Below are 12,660 nucleotides of genomic sequence, written 5' to 3' on the forward strand. Positions count from 1 at the left end.
TCTCAGGTGCTGAGCAAGATGTCTGTTTCTCCAGAACCTAGTTTGAGCTGATATTGCAGTCACTATCTGCCTGAGCAACGTCTCAGTTTAGCCAGTATGCTGGTCAGACGTGTGGTTTGATTTTTGAGTGGTCCTGTGTGGAGCCAGGAGTTGGACTTGATGATCTCTGTAGGTCCCTTCCAACTCAGGATATTCCATGATTCCACTATCTGCCTGAGCAGGGCCTTGGGTGCAATGGCCAGTGTTTGAGCAAGGCAACAGACTGAAGGCGGGGCAGGGGGAACACACCACCACATATCACCATGGAGTTGCTAAGTTTCGAGTTTCCCAGAGACATTTTTATTATAATATGCTCCTTTAAAGTACCATTCCTGAAAGCAAGCTATAGATGATCCTAACAAATGGGTTCCCTTCAAAGATGGTTCTGAATCCCACAGATTTCCTACTCATGTTCCTAGGCCTTTGTTAGTGATGTTGGGATTCTGGGCCTGTGGGAACAGGTAATGGCAGAGCTTGGATACTGAGGTATTCAGCAAAAGAAAATGTTAGGTAAACTTCTACTTGTCTATATCTGCAGACACTGTATCCTGTTAAATAATAGAGGTGTTTTCTTCTCTATTAATAGAAAAGTAATGTATGAATGTATGAATTTCCTTGTGAAAAACCTTACTCCTGGGTTACTGGGAGTCTGACTAGTAATCTCGTCATAAAATGGCTTTGAGAAGTCAAGAAAGATATCTGAGAGTCACCAGAACAGAAACTATGGCTACAGGAGATGGACTGAAAGAAGACAAATGATAATACGTTCTTTCCTGAATGTAGTGCTAACCTCCACACTGCATGCAACAAATCCTGCCTGCCTGCAGCTTGCATCTGACAGGCCTAAGGCAGTACCTCCAGAAAGGGTTTAAAGAACTGGCTGCACTTCCTCTACCTCTGTCAGAAATGTGTCTTCCTTAGTGATAATTACATGAAGAGCTCATATATTCTGCTTTATGATCTCACTGTGCTATTGCAGTCTTTGGGAAGGGTTGTGGTGCAGTGTAAATCCTGGTTGATACTTGGTGTTGGGGTTAGGCTAGGCTAGAAAGAATGAGAGGATAGAAACAGTTCTTGTTTGTTGTTTTTGTTTTACTTTTGTAATTTATATATATATATATATATTTGGGGAGGTAAAACTATAGGAAAAGCAAATCTTTTTAAGGGTGTATCTAAAATTCTGAAAGCATATGTATTTCTTTCCACAGACACAGCTCAGAGTAACGTGGCAATTTATTTCATTTAACTTGCACATTTTATTCTAATTATTTCTTTTGGATTTGCTAGTACTCTTGGGTTTCTAGTGCTCTGGAGTCTAGTTTTCTGTCATCCTAAGTACACACAACTTCAGTGTCTCACAAGATAGTACCTCATTGATGTTTAAGCGTCTGGCAAGCATTTACATATATCTTTGTGGCTTTACTCTGCACTGATACTTCTTTGTTTGTCATATTGATTTTGTATTTGCAGTCACCCATTGGCCTTGACGAGGATGAATGGTTATGTATTGTTTATGCTGCGGTAATGCCTCAAGGCAATGACAATTCAGTGAGAGAGCTGGACCCTGTACAAATGTCCAACTGGATGGATAAACTCTGGAAGAACAGTCTGCCAGATAAACTGTCAGAACAGGTAAATAGGATGAGCTATCCTAACAAAAACAAATGACAGGATAGAGTCCCATTGGTTTTATTATAATAAAGACAAAGTCAATGCTGACATAGTGAAGTGATGAGAGTTTAAGAAGACAATGAATTTAATTAACTTTATAAGGGAAAATAAGCTGAATTTTAACACTGCCTCATTAAAGAAGCACTAAACAAGGGAATCGCTCTATCACAGTGTCTTGTCCCTGGCCAAGTCTCCCCTCTGCCCCAGTCAAGACCTAACCTCTTCGGTTATCTTGTTAAGCAAAGGTCATAAACGATAAGATTTCTCTTTTAATAAGTAAACATAAAATCACTGGAGATGACTTTTTTTTGTGTGTGTGTGTGTGTGTGTGTGTGTGTGTGTGTGTGTGTGTTTTGTTTTATTTATTTATTTTTCTCTCTGAAGGAAGAAAATATCCCCAAGAAACTTCTATGCATGTGGTTTTGGTCTTCTGGGTTGAATCACCGTGCCATGACATTGAAGATCATTCCATAATCCAGAACTACTCACAGCAGCAAGTCATGGAGGTTTTGGAGCACACGGTACGTGTTTTACTATTTCTCTGTGGCTTCTCTGCCTTCCTTTCCTCTTCAGGTTTGTCTGTAAAGAGGGAGTCTGTCTGGTCTTAGTTATCTGAGAAGTCACCTTTTCTGCCCTGTGTAATACTGCAGCCACTGAGATTAGCTTGCCAAGGGAGCAGTCTCTGGACTGAAGCTTCTCAAGGCTAGCATCTGATCTTCACCTACACAACTGGCTTCCTCTGCTGATCAAACAGATTCCAAGTCACATGAATGTTCTTGAAAGCAAAGGGCTTTACTTAGTATCTGATGCTACGTCTTGGGTTTGCTGAATGTGTATGGTTATGCATGCATTTGTCAATATTAGAAATGCATGTATATATCTATTATAATGTTGTGCCCTACTACAGTTGATATCAAGGCACAACTGAAGGACAAACTCTCAGCTGAGCAGGGTGAACAAGCAGTCAAACCCTTTTCTTAGGTTTTCGTTGTCGCCCTCTACAGCTCCAAGTGAACATGGATCATAGCTAATGGAGGGAAGCACAGTTACCCCATCTGCTCTGAACAGCAGAGAGATGGTGTGCCCCACAGAGCTTGCCCCTGATTGTATGAGGGCCTCTGCCCTTTGCAGTTGCTGGTAGCCTGTATTTGGACATTTTTTTGAGGACTATTTGCCAAAGACCAGAACTACAAGAAAGAAATTCCCTTGCAGAGGATCGACCACCTTTTTCAGGCTACTTTGTGGAAAGTAAGCATGGCCCTAAAATGTGCTATGAACACTGAATAAAACAAGGGCAACCTGTAGTTTTTTTTTTTTTTTTAAATTATTATTTTTTATTTTTTTAATTATTTTTATTATTATTTTTTTTAACTTTCTCCATGTGTCACTGCCCTCCTGCTTGTGGGTGAATCATTTCAGATATGATTATGAGACAGGCCTTGCTCTGAATGTTACGCTGCATTTTACCATCATTTTCTTAGATTCCAGAATTAAAGACTGCCAACTGGGAAAATCTAATCTTACCATTTACTTCAGATGTGTCCTTCATAGTTAGCTTAGTTGATAAAACATTCAGGCTTGCCCTGGAGAATGTACCTAGCAGTAAAACAGCTGCATAAAGCCTTGTAATGGTAGGAAACTTGCTGCTGTTTGTCCAATAGCTACTGCTAGCATTATGTTGACACATCTATGCTTTGGATGATAGGACCTACTAATAAGTGAACTTCTGACACTTCGTAAACAAGTACACATTTGACATTGCTGTTTTCTTGCCTAGTTGGGCAAGATTTTTCTCTCATTAAATCATAGTAATTTTTACCAACGTGAAGATTTCTGCATCTGTCTTTCAGGAATTTACCTGAACACCACATCTAGGCGTAGAAAATCAGTCATCACACCCAGATCACTTTTCTGCAACTGTCATTCCAAGGACATGTTCATTTCCCCAGATCATTAAAAAAAAAAAATAATAATTTCTATTTATTGAAAAGTAATAGATGTAGAAAAATATGTACACTGTTGCTCTATGTTCTGAAACCTAAATTGCCTAGAGCTGCCCTGATTTCAAGCTTATGAGTCATCTAAGCTCAAGCTGTACAAATTCCAGAGGGCATGTTATTAAATAATGCATGAGTGATGTAATTTCACTGTGTATCTTATTAGCAAAATGCTACAGGAAAGAATTAGGGTAAAGAATCTAAAACTATTCTGGTCCTCTCTCTGTACTCCTTTTTAAATTTTGTTTTATTTGTTACATACAACAGGTTGATTTGAGTGATAGGTTAATTTGATTTGATTTAGGATAGGATTGATCCTATCCTAAAGTGATAGGATAACAAATCTGTGTTAAATTAGGTGACAGTGACAGTTGCTTTCTTGTTAGTGATGAGAAAAATTCTGAGAATCCTTTCTATTTTGAGCTCTAATTCTGAATCTGTCTTACACTTTCTTCTTTCTCAGTGTGGGTATGTATGTGTGCATGTGTGTATCCAGTATATATACAATTATGTATGAATATAAAGACCAGGAGACTACATATGTTTTCCACAAAAACAAAACAAAAGAAGGATTACCTCTTGGTCTCGAAGTTATCAAAACCTTTTTATTAGCTCTGACACTGTATAATATTCTAGTAAGCAATCAGGTTATGCAAATAATAATCTTCTTTTATCTGGAGATATGCATCTGTAATTAAGAATGTCAGTCACCTTATCTTGTAAACAGTCTGTTCTTAGTACACAATACAAGATCTGGTGCAGATGTGTCTGTGTATGTGGAGAGCCAATATATCATTTTTGCTGCATCTAAAGCCTGCAATTTCATGCTTAGCACTTGGCATTGTAACCATGGTTATCTTCGGTTAGATGCAGAATACAGAGGCTTCAGCAGAGGGATTTTTTTTTTTTTTACTTAGACCTACAGCAATCAAAACACATAAAGAGATCAGCTTTCCAAATATAAATACTTAGATAGAATGTGGTGAAGGCAACAATATTATCTATTATATGACACGTGATATTTAGACTTTATTGCAGGTGCTTTTCCTCAAATTTCTTTAAAAACAAGAGGACTACTAAGTCATGCAGAAAGAAAAATGGACCTCTTTCCATGAATGTTTTCCTTGTACAAAGAGTAGAAGCTGAAAGGCTGATATTTCTATTAGCACAAGGTTAAAGTGACACATTATCACATGTTCAAAGGATTGGCTATTTTATTTTTAATTTTATCTCCAAAATATCTAGCACACTATTTCTAATTTTTTTTTTAAATAGAGGTTCACGGCTTTGATATTAGCCTAGATTTCTCTACATACATGTATTTTATGAGGCTCCATATGGCAGTGTTTGTTGAACAGAAAGAGTTTACAGCAGAATAAATGAAGCAGATGACCAGTGCATCTTTACAGGTTGAAAAAAATTGATTACAGACTTTCTGAGGAGTGATTGTGACTCCTTTTTTTATGAATACTGAGTTCCTATATACACAGTTGTAAAGTTTTTACTGTTCAAGAGCAAACAGTTTTCTGTAATCTTGTTTTTCTGTGAAAAAAAAATGTAATATTGTTGGTCCTAGAAAAATTGTCTCTATAAATTGCAGAAAGTTTATACAGGCTTGACTGGGCTGTTTTTTTTTTTTTTTTTTTTTTTTTTTTTTTTTTTGTTTGTTTGTTTGTTTGTTTGTTTGTTTTTTCATTAGAAGTCAGTAGGTAGTGTGCTGCAGAGAATCTACATGTGCTATGCAGCAGCTAGAGGATATTGTTTGTCAGGAACAGCACAGAGTCAAACTTGGTTGAACCCTCAAAGCCTCCCAGGCAGCTCTGCTGCAGAAGATTCTTTGTTCAGAGCATCCTTCCAAAGCAAAATTGGATTATCCTCTTAAATGACAATATCTACTGTAAGGAAGAAGGGTGGGTTGAGCATTAGCTCAACCTTTCAAACAAAAACACTTACTTCGTATCTGTTATTTTTATTCATTTGCTGGGGCACTGACCTGGTAAATGGAGGTTGCTCTGAAAATTGTACTTAATAGCTGCTGCTGTTATTTGCCATACCCTATGAATGAGTGCCCTACTGTGGCAGTCTACTTGGGCTTGCTCAGCTCCAGCATCTGCTGTTAAAAACATCTCCCTCAAGCCAAGGGTAAATCTGAGAAGCACTTGGGACCCCTGGTGTCACTTTGCTGCTGAGCTTGTGCAGAGAGATGGAAAGCGTGTGCTGTCTCCTACCAAATGAAGGTTTTTGTCGGCATTCAAAACAGCTGCTATTGTGGCACACAGTCTTTACTGCTCTGAGGAGGCAGAGTGTTGCGTGGGGAAGGGCTGCAGCACTGGAGGAGACATGGAAAGACATTAGTGTAGCTGGGGCTGACTCACATGCAAGCAAGCATGGAGAAAAAATCAGTGAGTACTTCACTGGAGGCTAAAACCAAAGAGTAGCAGTGGTGTCTGAAAGGCAAATGTGACACTTATTTAAAAGCCCTGTTTAAAGAAACCAGGCACAATATTGTGCTTCTTCAGGGTTTTTCTAAGGGCTGAATGCTGAGGGTCAGAGTTTGGATTTAATGTAATACCAAGAGAAACAAGTAGCTATGACAGCTGTGGAAGACAGGTTTTCTGCCACATCTTGGTCAAGGACAAAAGTCTATAGAGAAATGGGGAATTCTTTTCAAGTGTGAATACTTTTCTTTTAAATGTGGTGAATCCTGTGAGTCCAGCCTCATCATGTATTTCCAGAGGTGGGTCTGTTATTTGTACTATGGTACAAAAGCCGAGGGAAGCTTTCACACTGAATTCTTAATGCTAAACAGTGCAGTGATACAGTTGCAAAACTCTGATCCTTTCTACAAAGAACCTACAGACCTTAGACAGAATATAACAGGAGACCTCACAAAATGAAGAGAGCACAATGAGGGAGGGGGGAAGGAGAAGGAAAAAGGGAAGGTTTCTATGAAGAGCATGAAGGAAATATTGACGATTCTACAAGGATGAAATTTTCATCATTCATTTTGTAAACAATGTGGATTGCAATGTTAATTATTTGGTTACCTATAAAGAGGGCAAACTATGAAAACTGTTTTAGCTGATTTTAAACTTTAAGCCATGTAGGATATTCATTATAAAATCTAAAGTTATGCAAAACTCATTAGATTTTAAATTAGCAAAAAATTACACATTATATCTTCAGCCCAGTGGAGAGCCAAATCCTCAAATTTTGTGTTAGATTAAGGTAACACTTGGTGAAATTTTATAGTGAACCAGGTCTGGGCTGTGCTTTTTCTTTCACATACAAATGAAATCAGTTATAATTGCTTTCATGCAGCCTGTCTGTAGTGGCAAGACTGTATTGGCACTTTTAACTGAATTTTGCCTTGAATTTTTAGATTTATCTGAATATAAAATTCAAAGCATAGCTCTGAGTATGTGAGATCAAATAAATCAAAAGCCAAAAGACTTCATGAATCCCTGCAACATGAAATAACTGAGTTTTGTACAGATCTGCTTACTACCTAAAAATAGTTTAGTCTTATCTCTATACAGAATCTCCTGTGATAGTATAAGGAGTGATAAAAACCCAACAGATACCTGAGAAGCTAAGTCAGTGGCTTTAAAAGAAAGCAAGGGAAAAAAAGACACTTACTGTGATGTGAACTTTGTTCCTCTTTCAAATGGCATTTAAGTGCAGTGACTGTGGTATTTTCTGTAAATGGATTATCATGCAGGCTCTGTATGTGTGCCATCTGTGAGTGTTTTATGCTCTATTCAGTATAGCAGACTAGACTTTTCTTCCTTTAAAAAGAGAGAATAAAAAGACATATGGAGATACGGTAGAACAAGAACAACAACAAAAAAGGTGAAGGAGCAATGTTTATGGTACTAATTTTAATAATAGCTCTCCTTCATAGACAGTATTGAAGCTGTTGCTACTTGAAATAGCCTTAGTTCCCTGTGAATCCGATGCAGTCCCTGTCAAAACCTTTAACTTTTTTTTCCACTAGGTAAGATGTTGTTGTAAAGCTGTTGTTGTAAAGCTGTTGTTACTTACATAGAAACTGAAATAATGCTTGCAAACAGGTGAGAAGTGATCACATGCCCAAAGGGGCTGCAGCCTGGATCAACCACATAGAGGAGAGAGGAATGTAGGGTATGAAGGAAAAAAAAGGACTAGTTTGATAGCCAAGTTCCTATCTCCAAATTCAAGAAATGCTTCTCTTTCTTCAACTCAATCTCTTTCATCCATTTTATTAGTTCTCTGAATATATTTTAGTTGTCCCATTTAATTTTTATTTTCAATTTTGGCCAAATTTGACCAGTTTTTAGACACTTGTTGAGCTTTCAACCAGCTGTCTACAGGCATGCTTAAAGTTAAGCCATGTGCATATTTGTAGGGTCAGAACCTTTTTTTCAGATATTAATCTTTTTAATTTTTCTTTTACAGACAGTTTAACTGCTTTCTCAGTAATTGTGATAAGAAAAAATATCTAATTATTTTTTTTTCAGTATTGACCAATTCCCACTTCGGTTTTGAGTTCCCTTTTCTCTTCTCTCTTCTATCTTCTAAAGCTTTCCATACATATTTTTTAGGATGTTTATTGTTACTCTGGACAGACTCAGACTTTTTTTTTTTTTTTTTTTAATTATGAATAAAATGTCCCAAAGCATATTCCAAGGCATAAACACTTTTTATTTAATATTTTTCTCTGTTGTTTTTTCAATATTTTCTACTTTAACACCGGGGAATTTTTAGTGCTCTGCTAGTCTTTCAAGTAATCAATGGCTTTATTAACTAGTTTGCAGTGACAAGAAAATCTTTGCCAGTCAACAAGCAGACTGTACGTTTAGCTCTTTCTTAGAAAATTCTGTACACTACAACTGGACCTTACTTCCAGAATTACTGATAACCACAAAATGAGCAATCCTACTTTAATTATCAGCCAGTCTGGAAATTCAGATGTAACTCATCTCATGACTTAGGCCTTTACTTGCATTGCAACTAATGAGATGAAAGATGTTTCAAGGACTCTAGATAGCTGTTAAAAGGTTCAAAAATACCTATTGGAGGGAGGGTATATGCAGCTGTATAATCCACTGGGAAACATACAAAACAGATTTTAATCCTTAGTTACACTGTCATCTCAAATTTGCATGTGAAGTGAGGCATTTTAATGCTTACCTTATGTTTTAAATCACGAGAAGTTAAAGCAGTGTGTTATGTGGACAAAGTCTTCAGACAGTTTTCTGTTTTCCTGTTGATATCGAAAACTAGCCAAAGACATTTCCTGTGGAACAGAACCAATCATACTTTAGGATTTATGGTTTTATGACCAGCTGAAAAATTTTGTTAATGTTGACAGACTGCTAATTGCCCAGTGTTTTAGGCCTTGATCCTTATTGCTATGGTAGTCCTTTTACTGTAACATTAAATCAATTCATTTTTTTTTCATGCAATTATAATTCTTTTAGACCACTATAGGTTTTCAAAGTACTGTGAAGATAGCTGTATTTTTGTTTGTATCTAAAGAATTCCTGACTGGTTTTAAATGCAAAAGGCAACACCAATGAAATGTTGAAGATACATCACAAAACACTACTCACTGATACAGGACGGAGAAATAAGCAGAGAAAGCTCAGGCAAAGGGCAGGGCCGTCCTGAGCATGGCAGCTTCTGGTTCTCTGCCATGGCACTGGAGCCTGCAAATCTTGGAATGACATGAGAGGCAATGCTACTATACATCTGCTACTAATAATGCTACTACATCACTGCTGTTCAGTGGTGCTAAATGCAATACTCCCATGCTATTATTATTATTTTTTTTTTTTGTAGTTGTTGATGTGCTCTTTGAAACAAAACCTATTGGCAAAAGGAAGTTTTACTGTAAAAAGGAAATCAGTTTTCCCACCAGTTATGCTTGATATAGTTCAAATTCTAGTGAGATGTTCTCAGTTATTGTCTTATAATTATGCATCTTGGAAAGAGGTTGGCTCACTATACAATATTTTTGCATTATACCTTCTCTGAAAATCTTCATAAATCAAACTCTACTTCTACCTGTAAATTTAAGCAGTTGGAGGACAAATGAACGGTCAATCTAGCACAATCAGATGAAAGAGTAGGAATAGTACTTTCTTATTTCTGTAAGAAAATAGAAACATCCTGACTTGACCAGCCAGCAATGGGGTGAATGTTTCAAATATTTTTTTTACTTTCCTTTTTTTTTCCCCCTTCATTTCTGGAGGCGGCAAAGAGGCAAAAGAATTCTGCAAGGGGTGAAAGCTGAGTAGCTCTATTGCCTTCGCTCAAAATTGCTTTGCAAGTGGGTTCATTAAGTATATAATTTTTTTTTACTAAAGGGATTAACTAGCATAACTAGTTTATGATTGCTTAATGCTGCAAACCATGTGAAAGTAAAAATATGAAGCAATGGGACATATGGAAAAAGCATTCAGACAATTTTAAATAGCACTAGCTAGGATTAACTCCTATACCACATTTACCTCTGAGATGGTAAAGAGGACTTAATGAAGGCAAACAAATATTATCAGGAAAAAGTATTTTTGTCTGACTTTAGAGGTGGAGAACTAAAACAGTGGAAAATGACCATCACATCCTCCTGAAAGGCTAAAAGACTTTCTCAGGAAATGTGGTGATTGGACAAAGGGTAATAATTTTAAAGTAAAAAAAGTTAGATTTAAATTAGACCTTAGGAAGAAATTCTTTACTATGAAAGTGGATAGGCACTGGTATATGTTGCCCAGAGAAGCTGTGGGTGCTCCATCCCTGGAAGTGTTTAAGGCCACATTGGATGGGGCTTTGGCAACCTGGTCATCTAGTGAAAGATGCCAACTCCATGGCAGGGGGAGGTGGACTAGGTTGTCTTTAAAGGTTCCTTCCAACCAAAACCATTCTATTATTTTTTTTGCAGATGTGTGCAGTGGATGTTTAAACCATGTAACTGATAGGGAAACAGTACTAAGGTTTACCTTGAAGCTTGCAACCACTAAGCTACAAGCCTGATCAGAAAATTTTGTCAAGATCTTGCAAAACAAATGTAGAAAACCCAGGAAATGATCTTCACTGTCTTGAGTCTCAAGGTGGCCAGCATAAGACATTGTTTTTCCATTTCTGAGACTTTTCTGATAAAAGGAAAAGATGGTAACTATTTCTTTCTTTCTTTATTATTATTATTATTTTTTTTCCCTGTCTTTACCAAATTGAACTAATACTTAGTCAAGGGCACCTATATGCCAGAAGTAGCTATTATTTTCAGAATAAGTATGTGTTTTAAAAGGAAATGAGGAGCAGCAATGCCAAAACACCTGGAGTAAAACAAATGGTTTAAACTATGGTGCTGAGCAACTTTCTGATTTATTGCTAAGAGGAGCAAGGGAGAGCCTGGAAATACCTATTATTAAAACAACCACTTTTCTAGCTTGGGGAAACAAATTAACTTAAAGATGATGCTATCTTGGATATTGAAAGTGAATGTAATATGCAAATACTAGTTATTTAAGTCCTCAGAGCCCTTTCTAAATGGTATAATAAATACCATTAGGTACTATGTTATCACAACTTCTGATTCTAAGCTGTTATATGTTGGAGTGAGATAACTTATTTTCTAGTAGAAATGTATTACTGCCTATAAACCTGTGCTGGATAGCAGCAACACCTTTCCAGTTCTGCAGTAGTTAATAAAATAATAAGTTTGGATGTTGATTTGAAATTAATCACAGGAAGATTGCACTGCTTAATTACATTCTTGTGAGGATGTAGATACACCAGGATAAAGGTGCTATCTTAGCGTATCTATTCCCCCGCAGGGAAGGAGAACACACTGTTCTCCAGTACACACACATGCAGATGTAGTGCAGCTGTGCCCACACTAAGAAAGGCAGTAGTATAAATATTTCAGTAGGAAATGACATTCCTAGTAGAAATAGTACTAGTACAACCACTGAATGTATACCATACCCCGTGGACAGCAGCTTATTCCTCATTCCTGTGATAATAACATTAATAACAGTAGAGTCTTTTGGAACTAATCTGGATTACGAACATAATTTTGAACAATATGCACCTCACAGTCTGAAGATAATCTGTAACACGGTGATCAGGGCAAATGGCCATGTTAAGAAGGACATAAGCAATTGCAGTGGATAAAAATGGATATATTTCTAAATATTTCTAAAGTTATCAAATCTATACCATGAATCTAACTGTCCTGCTGGATCCATATATATGTATATTAATTTTATATCTTTTGAAGTCATAATTGTGAAGGCTATGATGCTTTTATTCTCATTCAGAAACTCCAGATAAAGGTCTACATTTACCCCATTTTACAGGTGAGGGAAAGAATCAGAGAGTTACTTTCCAACATGCTTTTGCCATTTTATATATTTTAATTCAAGTTATCCCTTATACTTTTCCTTTCCAAAGAAAACAATCCCAGTCTTTTCAGTCTTTCTTCAGAGAACTTGCTTTTGTATTTGCGTGTCCTTAGCCATTCCTATTATTCTTCAAATCCACTTTTATTCTACTATGCTCCATCTTTTTGGATAGTACTGAATAAAGTATTTCTGATGAGTCTGCAACTCTGAAACATTTACTGATACTGTGACTTTGCCTGCAATGTTTTCTGTTCTATTCTATTCATCTGAGAACTCACCTTTCTGAAATATGATTTCCTATTAAATGGGCATCTCTCATGGGCTAGCAACTGAGTCAACCATTTCCTGAACTGATCTTGTTAATTTAAAACAAAAAGTGCAAAAGAATTCACCTTCCCCCTCCAATTGCCAAGAGTGTCTATATCCCCGGAAATCACTATGCTGAGAAGACTCCTTGAACTTGAAAAGATAGCAGATAGGCTGGTTATGGCAATTGCCTATCATCCTTTGTGATACAGCAGCCAGAGTCTGTACTTACACTAATAGCAATGAAGAAAGTACAAGTG

The 12,660-nt window shown here is 36.9% G+C and overlaps 2 long non-coding RNA genes across 2 annotated transcripts in view; one reads left to right on the forward strand and one right to left on the reverse strand.

Moving 5' to 3' along the window:
• Nucleotides 1-12,660, reverse strand: part of LOC311431883 — a 54,028-nt gene that overhangs the window by 21,560 nt on the left and 19,808 nt on the right. Inside the window, exons 2-3 of the long non-coding RNA XR_014689689.1 lie at nucleotides 8,880-8,985; nucleotides 7,347-7,495 (exon numbers count right to left, since the gene is read on the reverse strand). This is a non-coding gene — a long non-coding RNA (uncharacterized lncRNA). The remainder of the gene's footprint in view (nucleotides 1-7,346; nucleotides 7,496-8,879; nucleotides 8,986-12,660) is intronic.
• LOC311431884 lies at nucleotides 1,519-10,768 on the forward strand. Its single transcript, XR_014689690.1, has 3 exons — nucleotides 1,519-1,671; nucleotides 2,095-2,231; nucleotides 10,630-10,768. It is a non-coding gene; the product is annotated as an uncharacterized lncRNA (long non-coding RNA).

Source organism: Aythya ferina, assembly GCF_964211825.1.
Source record: "Aythya ferina genome assembly, chromosome: 2".
Taxonomy (NCBI): Eukaryota; Metazoa; Chordata; class Aves; order Anseriformes; family Anatidae; genus Aythya; species Aythya ferina.